Below are 21,286 nucleotides of genomic sequence, written 5' to 3'. Positions count from 1 at the left end.
AAAATGTATGAAATGTATGCATTCACTGTTGTAAGTCGCTCTGGATAAGAGCGTCTGCTAAATGACTCAAATGTAAAATGTAATGCAAGCACACACACTTGAGGCCCTTGAAAAATGTTTTAGCTATGGAACAGATTGGAGGGGACAGATTGTTTTTGAATGGTGACCAGCCCTTTGGCTTAAGGCTTAGAAGTATCCCTTTAAGTGTTATTGCTCCTCAGATCAGATGTTATGCAGTGTCTTGTGTCTGTTTGTCTGTCTGTCTCTTTATTTCTGTCTGAACATAGTGCTTAGCAGAGGACAGGCTGTCTCATTGTGTCAGCTATCCTCTCACTGTTCTCCCCATAAGAGCCTCTGTTAAAAGTGATGCACTGAAATTGCTTCAGTTACCTCTTCAGCTTTCTGCTGATCTATATGCCCGCCTTTTCATCAGCAAACGACTGCTACCGAAAATGTCCCATCATCTCTTGTCGAACAAAAGAGCAACGCAACAAGGAATGACAATAGCAAAATACAATGAGTTACAACGATTAGCCTCTTTTTAACTGATGCTGCTCAGAACTATCTATTGATTGCTGTTATCGCTCAGTTACCTCTGCATGGTGTTCTCATTGGAGGAGTTTTCCCTCCCATTTAACAGGTGAACTTTTTAACTGGTCTGGTAGAATTTAGAGCACCTCCACATAAAATCTACAATGCCCTATAGATATTTCCAAAGCTCAATGCTCGCAATCAACGATTATTATTGTCAGAATGATCTAGACCAAACCAGTTGGTATACAATCATTGATTGCCCCTTACATACCTTGTGTATGCAAACAGGTAGGTACATGCCTACAGTATAGCATGACATCTATGGGCTTTGAGTGAACAAATATTGAAAAGAGGATGAAAATATAATCCTCCCCCTCTCAGAACTTGCTCTCTTTCTTTTTTCTCTCCCACTCTTTCTCTCTCTGTCGCTCTTTACCTGCTCCTGTCTTCCCCTGTTTGGCTGGCTTTCTCTACTCTGTTTGAACAGAGGGAATTGTGAGCGAGTTCATTCCAGCACTCCGCAGAGAGAGAACTGAGCTCAGTGAACTAACTTACACAGTACTTCTTTGGTCTGACTTCAAGGCTATACATTTTTTATGTCTGATATATAATCTAATTTGTAGTTTGCTTGATACGTTATTTTGATAAGATCCTCTGATCTAAACAAGGAGTTGATCATAGAGTTTGTGTATAGTTTGATTTGTAACTTTTTCACACATGCTTTACAGGAGAAAACAGTTGTCTCAGTCTGCAGGGATTTGAGGTGAATATGCCATAGCATAGATATCCCACACCCAATGAACTTTCTTCTATCTACACTGAACAAAAATATAAACGCAGCATGCAACAATTTCAAAGATTTTACTGAGTTACAGTTCATATAAGGAAATCAGTCAACTGAAATCAATTCATTAGGCCCTAATCTATGGGTTTCACATGACTGGAAATACAGATGTGTTGGTCACAGATACCTTTAAAAAAGGTTGGGGTGTGGATCAGAAAACCAGTCAGTATCTGGTGTGATCACCATTTACCTCATGCAGCGTGAAACATCTCCATCGCATAGAGTTGATCAGGCTGTTGATTGTGACCTGTGGAATGTTGTCCCACTCCTCTTAACCTGTTGGGGCTACAGGTTAGCAATGAACCCCGAGTCGGGATTGCTAACAAGGCTGGAAATTCAAAACATCAAAAATCTAATAATTTCAATTTCTCAAACAATCAACTATTTTACACAATTTAAAAGATAAACATCTCCTTAATCTAACCACATTGTTCGATTTTCAAAGAGGCTTTACGGCAAAAGCATAAAGTTAGATTATGTTAGGACAGTACATAGCCACAAAAGTACAAACATCCATTTTCAATTCAAGGTCAGGCGTCACCAAAAGCAGAAACCAGCTAGAATTATGCACTAACCTTTGTCAATCTCCATCAGATGACACTCCTAGGACATTATGTTATACAATACATGCATTTTTTGTTCCATCAAGTTCATATTTATATCCAAAAACAGCATTTTACAGTAGCGTGAAATTCAGATTTTTTTTCTTCTCTGAAATGCTTCCGGTGAACATAACAAAATTACTATTCGAAAACATTGGTAAATTATAATATTGTCATTCAAAGAATAATATATTATAATCTCGTAATTGCTACCGAATGGCCAGATCTCAAAATAACTTTACTGGGAAATCACATTTTGCAATAAACGGGGTGCTATGCTAAGAACAATAAGCTATGCTATACAGTTAGCATCATCTAATATCGATAATAACATTGTAAATATCCCCTTACCTTTGATTATCTCCATCAGAAGGCACTGCCAGGAATCCCAGGTCCGGAACAAATGTGGTTTCTTTTGACAAAGTTCATAATTTATGTCCAAATAACACCAAGTAGTTAGCGTTCATTATGCTCCCACAAAACGTGGTGGTGGGGGTGTAAAATCACGCCGAAAAGCTAAAAAAAACCTAGTAAATAATCTATTTACGTTCGTTCAAACATGTCAAACGTTGTTTAGCATTAATCTTTTGGTCCATTTTTAACGTTAAACATCAGTAATATTTTCACACAACCTATCCTATGTCTAGATAAACAATAATGACAAACTCACGCTTCTCTGATTTATGCGCAGGCGCAAAAAAATGAAATGACGACATGTCAACTTCCTTGCATTCTAATTTGCTCTCTGTTTATCATAGACGCTTCAAACAACTTTATAAAGATCGTTGACATCTAGTGGAAGCCGTAGGTGTTGCGAAATGAATCCTTTCTCACTATGGTATCTATAAAACAATGACACTAAATAGTACAGTCACAAAATTCACATTTGTGCGAAGTTGCAGGATATTTGCGGGAACTGGAACACGCTGTCATACACGTTGATCCAAAGAAGAGGTCGACCGATTATGATTTTTCAACGCCGATAACGATTATTGGAGGACCAAAAAGATCCGATACCGATTAATCGGCCAATTTTTTATTTGTATTTATTTGTAATAATGACAATTACAACATCACTGAATGAACACTTATTTTAACTTAATATAATACATCAATAAAATCAATTTAGCCTCAAATAAATAATGAAACATGTTCAATTTGGTTTAAATAATGCAAAAACAAAGTGTTGGAGAAGAAAGTAAAAGTGCACTATGTGCCATGTAAAAAAAGCTAACGTTTAAGTTCCTTGCTCAGAACATGAGAACATATGAAAGCTGGTGGTTCCTTTTAACATGAGTCTTCAATATTCCCAGGTAAGAAGTTTTAGGTTGTAGTTATTATAGGAATTATAGGACTATTTCTCTCTATACGATTTGTATTTCATATACCTTTGACTATTGGATGTTCTTATAGGCACTTTAGTATTGCCAGTGTAACAGTATAGCTTCCGTCCCTCTCCTCACTCCTACATGGGCTCGAACCAGGAACACATTGACAACAGCCACCCTCGAAGCAGCGTTACCCATGCAGAGGAAGGGAAACAACTACTCCAAGTCTCAGAGCGAGTGACGTTTGAAACGCTATTAGCGCGCACCCGGCTAACTAGCTAGCCATTTCACATCGGTTACACCAGCCTAATCTTGGGAGTTGACAGGCTTGAAGTCATAAACAGCGCAATGCATTGCGAAGGGCTGCTAGCAAACGCACAAAAGGGCTGTTTGAATGAACGCTTTAGAGCCTGCTGCTGCCTACCACCGCTCAGTCAGACTGCTATATCAAATCATAGACTTAATTATAACATAATAACATACAGAAATACGAGCCTTAGGTCATTAATATGGTCGAATCCGGAAACTATAATCTCAAAAACTAAACGTTTTTCCTGTCAGTGCAATACGGAACCGTTCCGTATTTTATCTAACTGGTGGCATCGCTAAGTCTAAATATTCCTGTTACATTGAACAACCTTCAATGTTATGTCATAATTATGTAAAATTCTGGCAAATTAGTTTGCAACGAGCCAGGCGGCCGAAACTGTTGCATATACCCTGACTGCGTGCAATGAACGCAAAATGACACAATTTCACCTGGTTAATATTGCCTGCTAACCTGGATTTCTTTTAGCTAAATATGCAGGTTTAAAAATATATACTTCTGTGTATTTATTTTAAGAAAGGCATTGATGTTTATGGTTAGGTACAGTCGTGCAATGATTGTGCTTTTTTCGCAAATGCGCTTTTGTTAAATCATCCCCGTTTGGCTAAGTCGGCTGTCTTTGTTAGGAAGAAATAGTCTTCACAGTTCGCAACGAGCCAGGCGGCCCAAACTGCTGCATATACCCTGACTCTGTTTGCAAGAGAAGTGACACATTTTCCCTAGTTAAAATAAATTCATGTTAGCAGGCAATATTAACTAAATATGCAGGTTTAAAAATATATACTTGTGTATTGATTTTAAGAAAGGCATTGATGTTTATGGTTGGACCAACGTGTACCTAAGCAATTATATGCAACGCAGGACAGGCTAGATAAACTAGTAATATCATCAACCATGTGTAGTTAACTAGTGATTATGATTGATTGATTGATTGATTGTTTTTTATAAGATAAGTTTAATGCTAGCTAGCAACTTACCTTGGCTTCTTACTGCATTCGCGTAACAGGCAGGCTCCTCGTGGAGTGCAATGTAAAGCAGGTGGTTAGAGCGTTGGACTAGTTAACCCTAAGGTTGCAAGATTGAATCCCCGAGCTGACAAGGTAAAAATCTGTCGTGCTGCGCCTGAACAAGGCAGTTAACCCACCGTTCCTAGGCCGTCATTGAAAATAAGAATGTGTTCTTAACTAACTTGCCTAGTTAAATAAAGGTCTACATTTTTTTATTTCAAATACATTTTAAATTATATATATTTTTGAAATCGGCCAAATCGGCGTCCAAAAATAACGATTTCCGATTGTTATGAAAACTTGAAATCGGCCCTAATTAATCGGCCATTCCGATTAATCAGTCGACCTCTAATCCAAAGCCTCCCTAACATGCTCAATGGGTGACATGTCTGGTGAGTATGCAGGCCATGGAAGAACTGGGACATTTTCAGCTTCCAGGAATTGTGTACAGATCCTTGCAACATGGGGCCGTGCATTATCATGCTAAAACATGAGATGGCAGCGGATGAATGGCACAACAATGGGCCCCAAGATCTGGTCACGGTATCTCGAGGCATTCAAATTGCCATCGATAAAATACAATTGTGTTCATTTTACATAGCTTATGCCTGCCTATACCATAACCCCACCACCACCTCTGTTCACAACATTGACATTCGCAAACTGCTCACCCACACAACGCCATACACACTGTCTGCCTTCTGCCCGGTAAAGTTGAAACTGGGATTCATCTGTGAAGAGCACATTTCTCCAGCATGCCATTGGCCATCGAAGGTGAGCATTTGCCCACTGAAGTCGGTTATGACGCCGAACTGCAGTCAAGTCAAGTATTTATGTCTGTAATAAAGCCCTTTTGTGTGGAAAAACTCATTCTTATTGGCTGAGCCTGCCACCAGTGGGTGGACCTGGCTGCCAAGTGGGTGGGCCTATGCCCTCACAGGCCCAACCATGGCTGCACCCCTGCTCAGTCATGTGAAATCCATAGCTTAGGGCCTAATTCATTTATTTCAATTGACTGATTTCCGTATATGAACTGTAACTCAGTAAAATCTTAGAAATTGTTGCATGTTAAGCTTATATTTTTTGCACTACATTTACATTACAATTTAGCCATTCAGCAGATGTTCTCCTTCAGAGCGACCCACAGCTAGTGCATTCATCTTAAGGTAGCCAGGCAAGGCAACCACATATCACAGTCGTACCCCATCCACGAACCACATACATAATACAATACATAATGCATAAACATTTCTTTGTCTCTCTTCATAGTCTCCGTCGTGCTGTAAGGTGTTCTTCTATGTGTTTTTTAAATCTGTTTTGTTGCTAGCTTGAGTTACCTGGGGTGGCAGAGAGTTCAATGCGGTCATGGCTCTATTTAAAACTGTGTGTTTCTCAACCTCTGTTCTGGACCTGGGGACTGTGAAGAGACATCTGGTTGCATGTCTTTTCTGATATCGACGAGTGTCCGTACTGTGTGCCAACTGCTTGAACAGACAGTTCGGTACCTTCAACACATCAACACCTCACACAAAGACCAATAGTGATGTAGTCAATCTCTCCTCAACTTTGAGACAGGAGCGATTGACATGCATGTCATTGACATTCGCCCTCTATGTACATATGTGCTGCTCTGTTTTGGACCAACTGCAATTTGTCTATGTCCTTCTTTGCTGTACCCGATCACACAACTGGACAGTAGTCCAGGTGCGACAAAACTAGGGCCTCTAGGACCTGTCTGGTTGACTGAGATATCAAGAAAGCAGAGAAACGCCTTATCATTGACAGACCTCTTCCCATTTTAGTAACCATTGAGTCTATATGTTTTGACCATGATAGCTTTCTGTCTAGGGTGGCACCCAGCAGTTTAGTCTCCTCAACTTGCTCAGTAGCTACGTTATTCAATAATAGATCCAGATGAGGTTTAGGGTTTAGCGAGTGATTTGTCCGAAGAATTATGCTTTTAGTTTTTGAGAAATGTAGCACCAGCCTATTGCTAGTTACCCATTCTAAAACTGACTGGAGCTCTATGTTAAGGGTGTCAGTTATTTATTTTACTGTTGCAGCCAACGTGTATACTGTTGAGTCGTGTACATGGACACACAGGCTTTATTCAAGGTCAGTGGAAGGTTATTAGTAAACACAGAAAACAATAATTGTCCAAGCCGGCTGCTCTGCAGTACACCACACTTGTATTTGCATTAGAGAAGCTTAGATTAAAGAAAACACTCTGTGTTCTATTGGATAGGTAACGGTCCATCCATGATAAGGTAGAGGATGTTAATCCATAACACCATTTTTTTAAGCAATATGTTGACTGATAGAAGAAAGTACTCGGCTTCTATTTCACAGACATAGATTTGTGCGGTTTGTACCTAGCACCCTTCTTTCTACGTTGCATCATCTACCCATTTGCCATTCAGCATACTGCACAAAGCTACCCTCTCTCCTATCTGAATTCCAAAAACTTCCTGCCACGCGTAGCTTAGCGTCTTTTTTTCTCCCAAGAGAGGTTAGCTGAAATCACGGCCCTTTTCTGCTACCGGAGTAGGCCAGCCTACATACGTTGAGTCCCTCTATCAGCAGGCAAAACAGAGCTCAGTAGTAGCCAGATTAGCGTAATATAACAGGATAATGAGCAATGTATTAGCTTATGCTTTATTCTCTCCCTCTCTCACACTCACTCACTCACTCACTCACTCACTCACTCACTCACTCACTCACTCACTCACTCACTCACTCACTCACTCACTCACTCACTCACTCACTCACTCACACACACACTCACACTCACACTCACTCACACTCACACTCACACTCACACACTCTGCTGACAAACAGATACAGTAGGTGTTGCCATCTGGTACCAAGCAACTGTTGGCATAGAACCTACAATGACTTCACTTCTGACTTTCTCACTCACTCCTGCAATAGGTTTGTGTACCCCTTGTTATTCTACACATCAATCAGGAGGCATTCATTTACAATTGACAGAAAATAGTGGTCATCAACCGGAAACAGAAACAGCGGGCTTATTCTTTTCATGATTCATTTTTTGAGACACATGGGCATCGAAACTGGTTCGAATTATAGCCAGCAACTGCCTGGAAAGGAAGGGTAGGATTTTCGGGAAAGCTGAGGTTCTGGATAGGGAAGCTATCCTGACCTGTCAATGGAATTAAGCAGTTATAATGGAGTGCAGTGGAGAAAATAGGTTTTTGATGTTGGTTCCATCTGATCTGGATAGTGTACGACTGTTTAATGTTAAATGGCATTTCCATTTACTGATGTCTGTAGGCGCTCTTAGGGTTAGCCTGACTTAGTAATGCCAAGATTAATTAGAGGGAAGGGAAAAAGCTGCATTACTCATTTTGTCAGACTGAAGCTAACAGTCTTCCGATAATACTATACAGTATAAATCCCAATGAAAGATTGAACCTTCATACAGTAATAATAAGCCTTTTGTGTGTTTGTCAGAAATCTCAGGTGTCAATTTACACCAAAGATGGTGGATAATTGAAGATAATTCATCCACGTTGTTTACCATAGATTTTTTTTTTAAATGTCCTGTCTACTTAAGGGGGTGGCTCTCCCATAGACACCAATGTGATAGCAGCTGGGTTTGGTCTATTTAGTTCATTGACTTCCATTGAAACAGAAGAAATTAGGGAGTGGGATGTTTCACTTCCTCTTCCTTCTCTGATTGCACCTCTCCGCCTGTGATATGCCAACAGTAGCTACACCATGCTGCCATGTCATTGTGGTTAGGCTTGGCTTACTCTGTTGCTCCAAAAATATATATACTGTATATATTTTCAGTTTTGTCTTAGAACATTCTTGTAGTAAAGTGATATGGTTATGTCTTTTATTGTGACATTATGTTATCTCCAGTTAAAATCCTAGACTTTCTATGAAACACTACAACCATAACCCCAGATGAGGAGACCTACATACAAAAAAAGCCTGCAGACTCTGCCCCTTCTTGGAGCACCTGCTAGCACTACATTTCACATTTCTGTCATTTAGCAGATGCTCTTATCCAGAGTAACTTAGTAAGTGCATACATTTTCGTACTGGTCCCCAATGGAAATTGAACCCACAACCCTGGCATTGCAAGTGTCATGCTCTACCAACTGACCTATATGGGACCAAACAAGCCACACTAGCCAGGGGCGGAAATCCCGGGGGGGACAGGGGGGACACGACCCCCCCATCCTGGGAAAAATATGATTTGTCCCCCCCAATATATCACTGAAACATAACTATGTAATTTAAATAATATTAATAATACGCAATGAAAGCAATTGTGTTGATTATAGACACTTAATAGCGCGTTTTTAAGTTTCAAAAGATTGCGACCCCCCCGCCCTTTGCATCACAATGGTTTGATCCACTGCCAGTTCCTTAGCTTGCTACGTAACTGCCGTGAGGTTCATCCAGTCAATCGCGCACACACACACTAGCTAAATATGCAGAGCTAGCGCGCAAATATTAACTATTAAGCTAGCTAGTACCTATTCCATTTATGTGGCGTCGTCAAAGATGGAATCAGCATGCAGATGATGTAAGTTAGTGCTTCAAAGTCCCTGTGATAAGGTTAGCGATAAACTGAAGTCCAAACTGAACAGAACTACACTCTCTTCTACCATTGTCTTAAATATATTTAATGGTCTCGTTGCAAAAGCTAAATTGTCGCAAGGGAACTTTTATTTATTTATTTTATTTCACCTTTATTTAACCCGGGTAGCAAAGATTATAGCAAACACCACTGAAACTGAATTGGTGCTCGCTAGCTTTGCAAATTCAGCTATTGTTGGAAGCCGGCCAATATGAAACAAACTATTAAAATTACAGCATATGTTGTGTAAATGGTGAACTCATACAGCTGTCAACTCTTGTAATTTTAATCCGTTTCACATTTGCTAGCTACCTTTTAGATCGAAGCCCATATAGAATGATTGAAGATGATAGAAGCCCATCTCCTACTGTAAATAACCTACACACTGTGTGTGTAGCCAGCCAGGTAGAAAAATGGCAGAAAAATAAAAGACGGACATCAGAGTATTTTTCAATACACCAAAACGCATAGTAAGAACCCTAGTAGCCTAATATCTCAAAGACTAGTTGATAAAATGTTCATAAGAAAGAAATGAAATTCTAATGGAAATGTTTCACAATGATGTCATTAGGCAGAGCAGGCAACAGATGGCACACAGACAGCAGAGTTGGGGACAGATATCCAGGGACAGACTGGCAGAGACAGGGAGTCTCAGGTAAGTTTGTTGAGTCTTTGTTTGGCAACATTATGAAAGGTTCTCAATTTTTTTGACTTGTAAAATAGGAACATAATTGGAAAATGCCATGGATACCCCCACTCTCAACTTAAACTGGTGACTGAACTAAGATTTGTTAAAGGCAATGGTATTGCTGTTGTGATTAGTTGTGTAGTTTTGGGTACCGGTAGTTAGGAGTACGGCAAACACCTTATTTCTTTGGTTCCTCAATATACATTTACCATATTACAATGTAGGCTATGTGTTACAGCACTACTTTTGGTGTCCCCCTCAAGAATTGCTCTTGAGAAAATGTCATGTAATTGTCCCCTCCAAAGTGGATATCAGATTTTCGCCCCTGACACTAGCCTCCAATCCCTCTGCGGTACCTCCTGATAACTTTCCTCATACACTCCCTATTGGTCTAACATCTATTATACAGAGGTCAGGGTTGCTAACTAGGACAATATTGTGGCGGGTCCATAGAGAATAATAGAATGATAGCCTCTTGAGGCCAAAAGGCTGTTTTAGCATGGGCGGGCGCCCTTGAGGGCTTCCACCATGCTTCCTCCATTTTAAAGTAGTCAACTGGGTGGGGATTCCTATGGGTTGTAGCCATATGGTTCTGCCCATGTTGTCACAGATGCTATAATGGCAGAGATATAAGATGAGTCCTCTATCTACCAAAAGGATGAAGCTAGCTTTAGTTTATGATGCTCACACAACGTTTTGGGACTTTCTGGGTTTATCCGTGTGGTGATCTGTTGTTGTTCAATGGAGTTAAGTGTTCTCCAGTGAGTCTGCAGCAAACTAAGACTGGATTAAGCTGTCATTCAGTCCCACTGGAAGAGAGCTGAGGAGATGATTGACAAATCAAAGTACTTGTCTGGAAATCTCATTAGGCTCATTGTGTGTTGTGGATACATGGACGTTTTTAATTACGAGTCTGTTTTTAGCTGCAGTGGTTGCCCACAGGCATGGACTAGCATTGGCGTGCTTCCAATATCTGTAATTAGAGCTAATGATAAAGGGTGTGTGTTTTGCCATTGAAATTAGTCAACGTGATGTTTGCTTTCACAGCAACGGATGTTGTCCTTGCCTTAGAAACCCATATCATTGCATACTATGAAAATACTTTGGGTTTTATCTCCTGTTGATGTAAAGATAGTCTGGTTTCTCTGGGAACACTATTTGAAAAGGCTAATTAATAGTATCCTCCTAAACTCACAGAATGAGTCCCATATGTGTGGAGTGAGGCTGTCGTTGCTGAGATAAATAACACACTCCGAAAGAATGGCCAGACCATCCATAGCACCATCTAATCAAATCAAATCTAATTTGATTGGTCGCATATACAGTTGAAGTTGGAAGTTTACATACGTACACCTTAGCCAAATACATTTAAACTCAGTTTTCACAATTCCTGACATTTAATCCAAGTAAAAAGTCTGTCTTAGGTCAGTTAGGATCACCACTTTATTTTAAGAATGTGAAATGTCAGAATAATAGTAGAGAGAATTATTTAATTCAGATTTTATTTCTTTCATCACATTCCCAGTGGGTCAGAAGTTTACATACACTCAATTAGTATTTGGTAGCATTGCCTTTAAATTGTTTAACTTGGGTCATACATTTCGGGTAGCCTTCCTCAAGCTTCCCAAAATAAGTTGAGTGAATTTTGTCCTATTCCTCCTGACAGACCTGGTGTAACTGAGTCAGGTTTGTAGGCCTCCTTGCTCCCACACGCTTTTTCAGTTCTGCCCACACATTTTCTATAGGATTGAGGTCAGGGCTTTGTGATGGCCACTCCAATACCTTGACTTTGTTGTCCTTAAGCCATTTTGCCACAACTTTGGAAATATGCTTGGGGTCATTGTCCATTTGGAAGACCCATTTGCAACCAATCTTTAACTTCCTGACTGATGTCATGAGATATTGCTTCAATATATCCACATAATTTTCCTTCCTTATGATGCCATTTATTTTGTGAAGTGCACCAGTCCCTCCTGCAGCAAAGCACCCCCACAACATGATGCTGCCACCCCGTGCTTCACGGTTGGGGTGGTGTTCTTCGGCTTGCAAGCGTCCCCCTTTTTCCTCCAAACATAACGATGGTCATTATGGCCAAACAGTTCTATTTTTGTTTCATCAGACCAGAGGACATTTCTCCCAAAAGTATGATCTTTATACCCATGTACAGTTGCAAACTGTAGTCTGGCTTTTTTATTGCGGTTTTGGAGCAGTGGCTTCTTCCTTGCTGAGCGGCCTTTCAGGTTATGTCGATATAGGACTCGTTTTACTGTGGATATAGATTATTTTGCACCTGTTTCCTCCAGCATCTTCACATGGTCCTTTGCTGTTGTTCTGGGATTGATTTTCACTTTTCGCACCAAAGTACGTTCATCTCTAGGAGACAGAACGCGTCTCCTTCCTGAGCGGTATGACGGCTGCGTGGTCCCATGGTGTTTATACTTGCCTACAATTGTTTGTACAGATGAACGTGGTACCTTCAGGCGTTTGGAAATTGCTCCCAATGATGAACCAGACTTATGGTCTACAATTTGTCTTGGCTGATTTCTTTTGATTTTCACATGATGTCAAGCAAAGAGGCACTGAGTTTGAAGGTAGGCCTTGAAATACATCCACAGGTACACCTCCAATTGACTAAAATGATGTCAATTAGCCTATCAGAAGTTTCTAAAGCCATGACATAATTTTCGGGAATTTTCCAAGCTGTTTAACGGCCCAGTCAACTTAGTGTATGTAAACTTCTGACCCACTGGAATTGTGATACAGTGAATTCTAAGTGAAATAATCTGTCTGTAAATAACTGTTGGAAAAATGACTTGTGTCATGCATAAAGTAGATGTCCTAACCGACTTGGCAAAACTATAGTTTGTTAACAAGAAATTTGTGGAGTGGTTGAAAAACGAGTTTTAATGACTCCAACCTAAGTGTATGTAAACTTCCAACTTCAACTGTACATATTTTGCAGATATTATCGCGGGTGTAGTGAAAAGCTTATGTTCCTAGCTCCAACAGTGCAGTAATACAAAACTATACACTCAAATCCCCAAAATAAAAAAAGGAGTTAAGAAATATAGAAATTTTAAAACAAGCAATGTCAGAGTCTGCAATATAAATATACACCGAACAAAATATAAAATCAACATGCAACAATTTCAAAGATCTTACTGAGTTACATTTCATATAAGAAAATCAGTCAATAGAAATAAATTCATTAGGCGCTAATCTATGGACTTCATATCACTGGGAATCAGTGGCGGTAGGTGCTGTTTATTATGATGAGGGATTTTTATTTTTATGAACATGGCCTTATTTCTATTACAGCATATTGGATGACTGTCATTCATATTCCATTCACCCAGCTCAATGTAACATATCGATAGGTTTAGGCTACTACATGATACTCCAATTTTCCCTGTATTCATCATGAGGTTGCTACAACCTAGGTAATGAATTAAAGTTTACAACGTAGAAGAGGCAATTTTGAGTAATCAAGGTGACAGACAGTGATACATGCAATACCGCATTGCACTGTCTTGCCTGCATCTAGCTGATCTAGGGTGTAATCATTAGTCCAACAGTTGCAAACGAGAGTTTCTATGGGACAAATTCAGGTATATTTATCCCAATTTCGTTCCGTTTGCTTCCGTTTAAGAAAAGTTTAACATGCGAACACAATTCACTTACATAGCAGCCACATACAAACAGCTCATTGAATATATAATTCCTTCTCACATCTATCTACACGCTCTCCTACTCTCACCCTTTCCCTTCGCTTGTGGACTTCAGTGCACAACACATCAGCTGACTGTGACTAGGCGAAAAAACCTTTCCAAGCCAAACCTTCATTCATATCATAGCCACTAACCGCTACACACAGCCTACATCGGTTGTCAAGTCATAGTCAATATAGCTACAATAACTAATCCATTATTAAACCTACTACAATCATGCAGTACAGTGTACAGTCAGCAGCAAGCAGTTTCATCGGTGGCCCCCGTGGCAATAAATTCATAAAACCAAAAGCTTACCTTGATTTAGAAGAGTTCCATTGTTGGATAGCCATAGCCAGCTAGCTAACATAGCATCCCTCTCTGTTTGAGACGGGTGTTTGAGTAGGCTAAACTAGCTGGCTGCATTCAATGCTAGCTAAGTCAGTGAAAGTGAATGTGAAAAAAATATACTGCTCAAAAAAATAAAGGGAACACTTAAACAACACATCCTAGATCTGAATGAAAGAAATAATCTTATTAAATACTTTTTTCTTTACATAGTTGAATGTGCTGACAACAAAATCACACAAAAATAATCAATGGAAATCCAATTTATCAACCCATGGAGGTCTGAATTTGGAGTCACACTCAAAATTAAACTGGAAAACCACACTACAGGCTGATCCAACTTTGATGTAATGTCCTTAAAACAAGTCAAAATGAGGCTCAGTAGTGTGTGTGGCCTCCACGTGCCTGCATGACCTCCCTACAACGCCTGGGCATGCTCCTGATGAGGTGGCAGATGGTCTCCTGAGGGATCTCCTCCCAGACCTGGACTAAAGCATCCGCCAACTCCTGGACAGTCTGTGGTGCAACGTGGCGTTGGTGGATGGAGCGAGACATGATGTCCCAGATGTGCCCAATTGGATTCAGGTCTGGGGAACGGGCGGGCTAGTCCATAGCATCAATGCCTTCCTCTTGCAGAAATTGCTGACACACTCCAACCACATGAGGTCTAGCATTGTCTTGCATTAGGAGGAACCCAGGGCCAACCGCACCAGCATATGGTCTCACAAGGGGTCTGAGGATCTCATCTCGGTACCTAATGGCAGTCAGGCTACCTCTGGCGAGCACATGGAGGGCTGTGCGGCCCCCCAAAGAAATGCCACCCCACACCATGACTGACCCACCGCCAAACCAGTCATGCTGGAGGATGTTGCAGGCAGCAGAACGTTCTCCACGGCGTCTCCAGACTCTGTCACGTCGGTCACATGTGCTCAGTGTGAACCTGCTTTCATCTGTGAAGAGCACAGGGCGCCTGTGGCGAATTTTCCAATCTTGGTGTTCTCTGGCAAATGCCAAACGTCCTGCACGGTGTTGGTCTGTAAGCACAACCCCCACCTGTGGACGTCGGGCCCTCATACCACCCTCATGGAGTCTGTTTCTGACCGTTTGAGCAGACACATGCACATTTGTGGCCTGCTGGAGGTCATTTTGCAGGGCTCTCGCAGTGCTTCTCCTGCTCCTCCTTGCACAAAGGCGGAGGTAGCGGTCCTGCTGCTGGGTTGTTGCCCTCCTACGGCCTCCTCCACGTCTCCTGATGTACTGGCCTGTCTCCTGGTAGCACCTCCATGCTCTGGACACTACGCTGACAGACACAGCAAACCTTCTTGCCACAGCTCGCATTGATGTGCCATCCTGGATGAGCTGCACTACCTGAGCCACTTGTGTGGGTTGTAGACTCCGTCTCATGCTACCACTAGAGTGAAAGCACCGCCAGCATTCAAAAGTGACCAAAACATCAGCCAGGAAGCATAGGAACTGAGAAGTGGTCTGTGGTCTCCACCTGCAGAACCACTCCTTTATTGGGGGTGTCTTGCTAATTGCCTATAATTTCCACCTGTTGTCTATTCCATTTACACAACAGCATGTGAAATTTATTGTCAATCAGTGTTGCTTCCTAAGTGGACAGTTTGATTTCACAGAAGTGTGATTGACTTGGAGTTACATTGTGTTGTTTAAGTGTTCCCTTTATTTTTTGGAGCAGTGTATATACTACGAAATATAGCTTGCTCTCTTTTGTCTCCTTAATTTTGGAAGAAATACATTTGTTCAAAACTGTTCAACTATTGTCTTTCTTTCTCTGTGAGTAAACTATTGACACCACATTTTATGCACTGCGTTGCAAGCTAGCTGTAGTTCATGCTTTCGGTACTAGATTCATTCTCTGATTCTTTGATTGGGTGGATAACATGTCAGTTTATGCTGCAAGAGCTCTGATAGGTTGGAGGAAGTCCTCCCGAAGATGTCATAATAACTGTTTCAGTCTATGGAAGAGGAAGAGAACCATGAGCCTCCTAGATTTTGTATTGAAGTCAATGTACCCAGAGGAGGCAGGAAGCTAGCTGTCTTCCGGCTACACCATGGTGCTACACTACAGAGTGCTGTTGAGGCTACTGTAGACCTTCATTGCAATACAGTGTGTTTTAATCAATTATTTGGTGACGTGTGAATATTTTTAGTATAGTTTTACTATACATTTTTTAAATTAAATTCACTGAGGAAGATGGTCCTCCACTGCTGGGAATACAAATATGCATCTGTTGGTCACAGATACCTTAGAAAAAAAGGTAGGGGCGTGGATCAGAAAGCCAGTCAGTATCTGGTGTGACCACCATTTGCTTCATGTAGCACAACACATTTCCTTCTCAGAGTTGATCAGGCTGTTGATTGTGGCCAGGGGAATGTTGTCCAACTCCTCTTCTATGGCTGAGTGAAGTTGCTGGATATTGGCGGGAACTGGAACACGCAGTCGTACACGTCGATCCAGAGCTTTCCAAATATGCTCAGTGGGTAACAAGTCTAATGTGTATGCAGGTGATAGAACTGGGACATTTTCAGCTTCCAGGAATTATGCACAGATCCTTGCGACATGGGGCCGTGAGTTATGATGCTGAAACATGAGGTGATGGCGGCAGATGAATGGCACGACAATGGGCCCTCAGGATCTTGTCACAGTATATCTGTGCAATCAAATATCTCTGTGCATTAAAAAATGCAATTATATTCGTTGTCCATAGCTTATGCCTGCCCATACTATAATGCCACCGCCATCATGGGCCACTCTGTTCACAACGTTGACGTCAGCAAACAGCCATACACACTGTCTGCCATCTGCCCGGTACAGTTGAAACCGGGATTCATCCGTGAAGAGCACACTTCTCCAGCTTGCCAGTGGCCATCGGAAATGAAAATTTGCCCGGTTACGATACCGAAATGCAGTCAGGTCAAGACCCTGGTGAAAACAACGAGCACGCAGATGAGCTTCCCTGAGATGGTTTATGATAGTTTGTGCAGAAATTCTTCGGTTGTGCAAACCCTGGTCTCAGAGGTACCAACAAGTGAAGAAGCCAGATGTGGAGGTCCTGGGCTGACGTGGTTACGAGGCCAGTTGGACGTACTGCCAAACTCTCTAAAACAACGTTGTAGGCGACTTATGGTAGAGAAATTAACATTAAATTCCTTTGGCAACAGCTCTGGTGGACAGTCCTGCATCAGCATGCCAATTGCACACTCCCTCAAAACTTGAGACCTCTGTGGCATTCTTGTCACGTTGGTATAAAGGGATTGGGAGACAGGCACAGGAATGAGTAATAGGTGTTTTTATTTACCCAAATTATTTTGTGCCATGTAAACAAACAGGGATACAAAACACAGGGTTGAAACCCAAACAAAAGATCGAGGAGTACCTCGAATAAATACACAAGCGAACAATGACCACACGGGACGAGACCCGTAATCATCTGCGCAATACACGTGGCACGAAAGCCAAAACACAGGACAGGTACTCACACAACCAACGGACATTGGAACAATAATCGACAGCCCAATGGTGAACCAAAGGGTACATTTACACAAATACTAATCAGGGGAGAATATGGGGACCAGGTGTGCGTAATGACAGTTCAGTTCCTAGAGGCCGATGACGTAGACCTGGTGCACAGAATGAGCAACAGTACCGGAGGGATCTGTGACAGTACACCTCCCCCAACAACCCCACTAGCAGCGGGACGACACCGGCCTCGAGGACGATCACAGGAACGCAGTGCGGGTCGATCAGGACCCGATGCAGCTGCCGAAGTTGCGTCGTCGTCGGACGGGCCAGTTGCCACTGCTGAAGTGGCGGCAGCATTGGAGGGACCAGTTGCAGTGGCGTCGGACGGACCGGTTGTGGCGGCGTCAGACGGGCCAGTTGTAGCTAGTGAAGTTGCGTCGTTGGACGGACCGGTTGTGGCGGCATCGGACGGGCCAGTTGCAGCTACTGAAGTTGCGTCGTCGAGCGGTCCAGTTGTGGCGACGTCGGACGGGCCAGTTGCAGCGTCGTCGGACGGGCCATTCCCGCTTTCTCCCGTAGGGGTTGATTATTTGTGCCTTCTTCACCACTCTGTCTGTGTAGATGGACCATTTCAGTTTGTCAGTGATGTGCACGCCGAGGAACTTGAAGCTTTCATCCTTTTCATCCTTTCCCTGTCGATGTGGATGGGGGCGTACTCCCTCTGCTGTCTCCTGAAGTCTACGATCAGCTCCATCTGTTATTTTCCTGGCATCACTTCGCCAGGGCCTTCACCTCCTCCCTGTAGGCTGTCTCAGCATTGTTGGTAATCAGGCCGACCACTGCTGTGTTGTCTGCAAACTTGATGATTGAGTTGGAGGTGTGAGTGGCCATACAGTAATGAGTGAACAGGATCAGTGTAACAGAGATGTTGTTGCCTACCTTCACCACCTAGGGTCAGTCAGGAAGTCCAGGACCCAGTTGCACAGGGCAGGGTTCAGACCCAGGGCCCCAAGCTTAGTGATGAGCTTGGAGGGTACTATGGTGTTGAAGGCTAAGCTGTAGTTGATGAAAAGCATTCTTAGGTATTCCTCTTGCCCAAATGGGATAGAGCAGTGTACAGTACGATTCCGTCATCCATGGATCTGTTAGGGTGGTATACAAATTGTAGTGAGTCTAGGGTGTTGAGTAAGGTGGAGGTCATACGATCGATCCTTAACTAGCCTCTCAAAGCACTTCATGATGACAGAAGCTTTCTTGGGTACAGGAACAATGGTGGACATCTTTAAAGCAAGTGGGGACACAGACTGGGATAGGAATACAGCCGTCTGGGCCAGCAGCCTTGTGATTATGCTTAAATGTCTTACTCGCTTACTTGCTGCTGGTGATTCTCTGATCCACCTCTATGCAGATGACACCATTCTGTATACCTCTGGCCCTTCTTTGGACACTGTGTCATACAACTCAATGCCATACAACTCTCCTTCTGTGGCCTCCAACTGCTCTTAAATGCAAGTAAAACTAAATGCATGCTCTTCAATCGATCGCTGCCCGCACCTGCCCACCCGTCCAGCATCACTACTCTGGACGGTTCTGACTTAGAATGTGTGGACAATTACAAATACCTAGGTGTCTGGTTAGACTGTAAAGCATCTCCAATCCAAAATTAAATCTAGAATCGGATTCCTATTTCGCAACAAAGCATCCTTCACTCATGCTGCCAAACATACCCTCGTAAAACTGACCATCCTACCGATCCTCGACTTCGGCGATGTCATTTACAAAATAGCCTCCAACACTCTACTCAACAAATTGGATGCAGTCTATCACAGTGCCATCCGTTTTGTCACCAAAGCCCCATATACTACCTACCACTGTGACCTGGACGCTCTCGTTGGCTGGCCCTCCCTTCATACTCGTCGCCAAACCCACTGGCTCCAGGTCATCTACAAGTCTCTGCTAGGTAAAGCTCAGCCTTATCTCAGCTCACTGGTCACCATAGCAGCACCCACCCGTAGCACGCGCTCCAGCAGGTATATCTCACTGGTCACCCCCAAAGCCAATTCTTCTTTGGCCGGCTTTCCTTCCAGTTCTCTGCTGCCAATGATTGGAATGAACTACAAAAATCTCTGAAGCTGGAGACTCATATCCCCCTCACTAGCTTTAAGAACCAGCTGTCAGAGCAGCTCACAGATCACTGCACTTGTACATAGCCTATCTGTAAATAGCCCATCCAACTACCTCATCCCCATACTGTATTTATTTATTTATTTATCTTGCTCCTTTGCACCCCAGTATCTCTACTTGCACATTCATCTTCTGCACTTCCACCATTCCAGTGTTTAATTGCTATATTGTAATTACTTTGCCACCATGGCCTATTTAAATAAAGGTTAAAAAAAAAAATTTAAATACTCACACTGGCTGAGGAGAACGAGAGCTCACAGTCCACATGAGCGGCGGTGGCCCACGTCGTCGGCACTGTGCTTTCCTTGAAGCAGGCAAAGAAGGTTAACTTGTCCGGGAGCAAGGCATTGGGGTCCACGGTGTGTCTGGTTTTCCCTTTATAATCCATGATTGTCTGGAGTCCCTGCCACGTACGTCTCGTGAGCCGTTGAATTGCGACTCCACTTTGTTTCTGTACTGACATTTGCCTGTTTGATTGCCTTACGAAGGACATAGCTGGACTCTTTGTACTCCTCCATGTTCCCAGTCACCTTGTGTCAGTGGAATTTTCTATCCCAATGATAATAATTAACAATCAATAAGCCTTGACTAATCACCAAGGTTTGTAAGACACTGGGTTAACAATAATTAGGCAAGGACTCAGCTTTCTGCAAAATGTTCGTGCAGTTTATTCAGAGAACGTTCTGAGGTCCAAATAACAAAGACATTCATTTTATGCTAACTCTCCACTTACGCACATACCTCCACACGAACAGTAGGTGAGTTGTATCCCTCCCTGGAGTTCTCACCAGTGTTAATCACTACCCAGTGCTGTCTGTTCCTTTCCCCCGAGATTAAAGAAACCTTGAGGGTCACTCCCTTTCTTCTCTAAGTTACTCAAAGTTCCTCACTAGGTCGGGTCAAACACAGTCTACTATTTTCTTAGGCACACTAATACACTCACACACACATTTCATTTTTGTCCCGGGCCTCTACTAGACCTTATGGGCCTTTCGATTAGTACTTTAATTATTCATTATACATGCTGCATAACTACTAATTACTAATTGGTTACGTGACAGGGTTGGATTCTTTAATCATTTACCTTTGAACATATTATTCCCTTATCACCTTGCTATGGTTAAATGCAGTGGTTCGCGCCTTCAGTTTTGCACGAATGCTGCCATCTATCCATGTTTTTTGGTTTGGATAAATTCTAATTGTCACAGTGGGAACAACATCCTCTATGCACTTCTTGATGAACCCAGTCACAGAGTCTGTGTATACGTTAATGTTATTCTCAGAGGCAACCAGTCCCATATCCCAGTCCTCGTGAACAATATTTACATGCCATCCCAGAATACAACAACCCAGATTATTACTGCCCAGCCCAGTATTACAGATGCTGCTGTGTCACAGTGCCACTGATGAGGATGGAAAGACTGTGAAGAGCAAGTCAATGCGTATGTCACTGACCAAAAGCATCACACTCAAGTTATTACATGAGTAAATCCATAAGGAATTCACATTGCGTGTATCAGTAGCAATGAGCATGTCCCATAACCCCTTTGTGAGCCATGATTTCACTCACAAGGCGTGACATTGCAGCATTCCTAATGAGGCGTAAAATAACAC

This window comes from Salmo salar, chromosome 10 (genome assembly GCF_965601325.2).
Source record: "Salmo salar chromosome 10, fSalSal1, whole genome shotgun sequence".
NCBI classification, from domain to species: domain Eukaryota; kingdom Metazoa; phylum Chordata; class Actinopteri; order Salmoniformes; family Salmonidae; genus Salmo; species Salmo salar.
The sequence above is the reverse complement of the archived record's forward strand: the minus strand, read 5'-3'. Positions refer to the sequence as shown.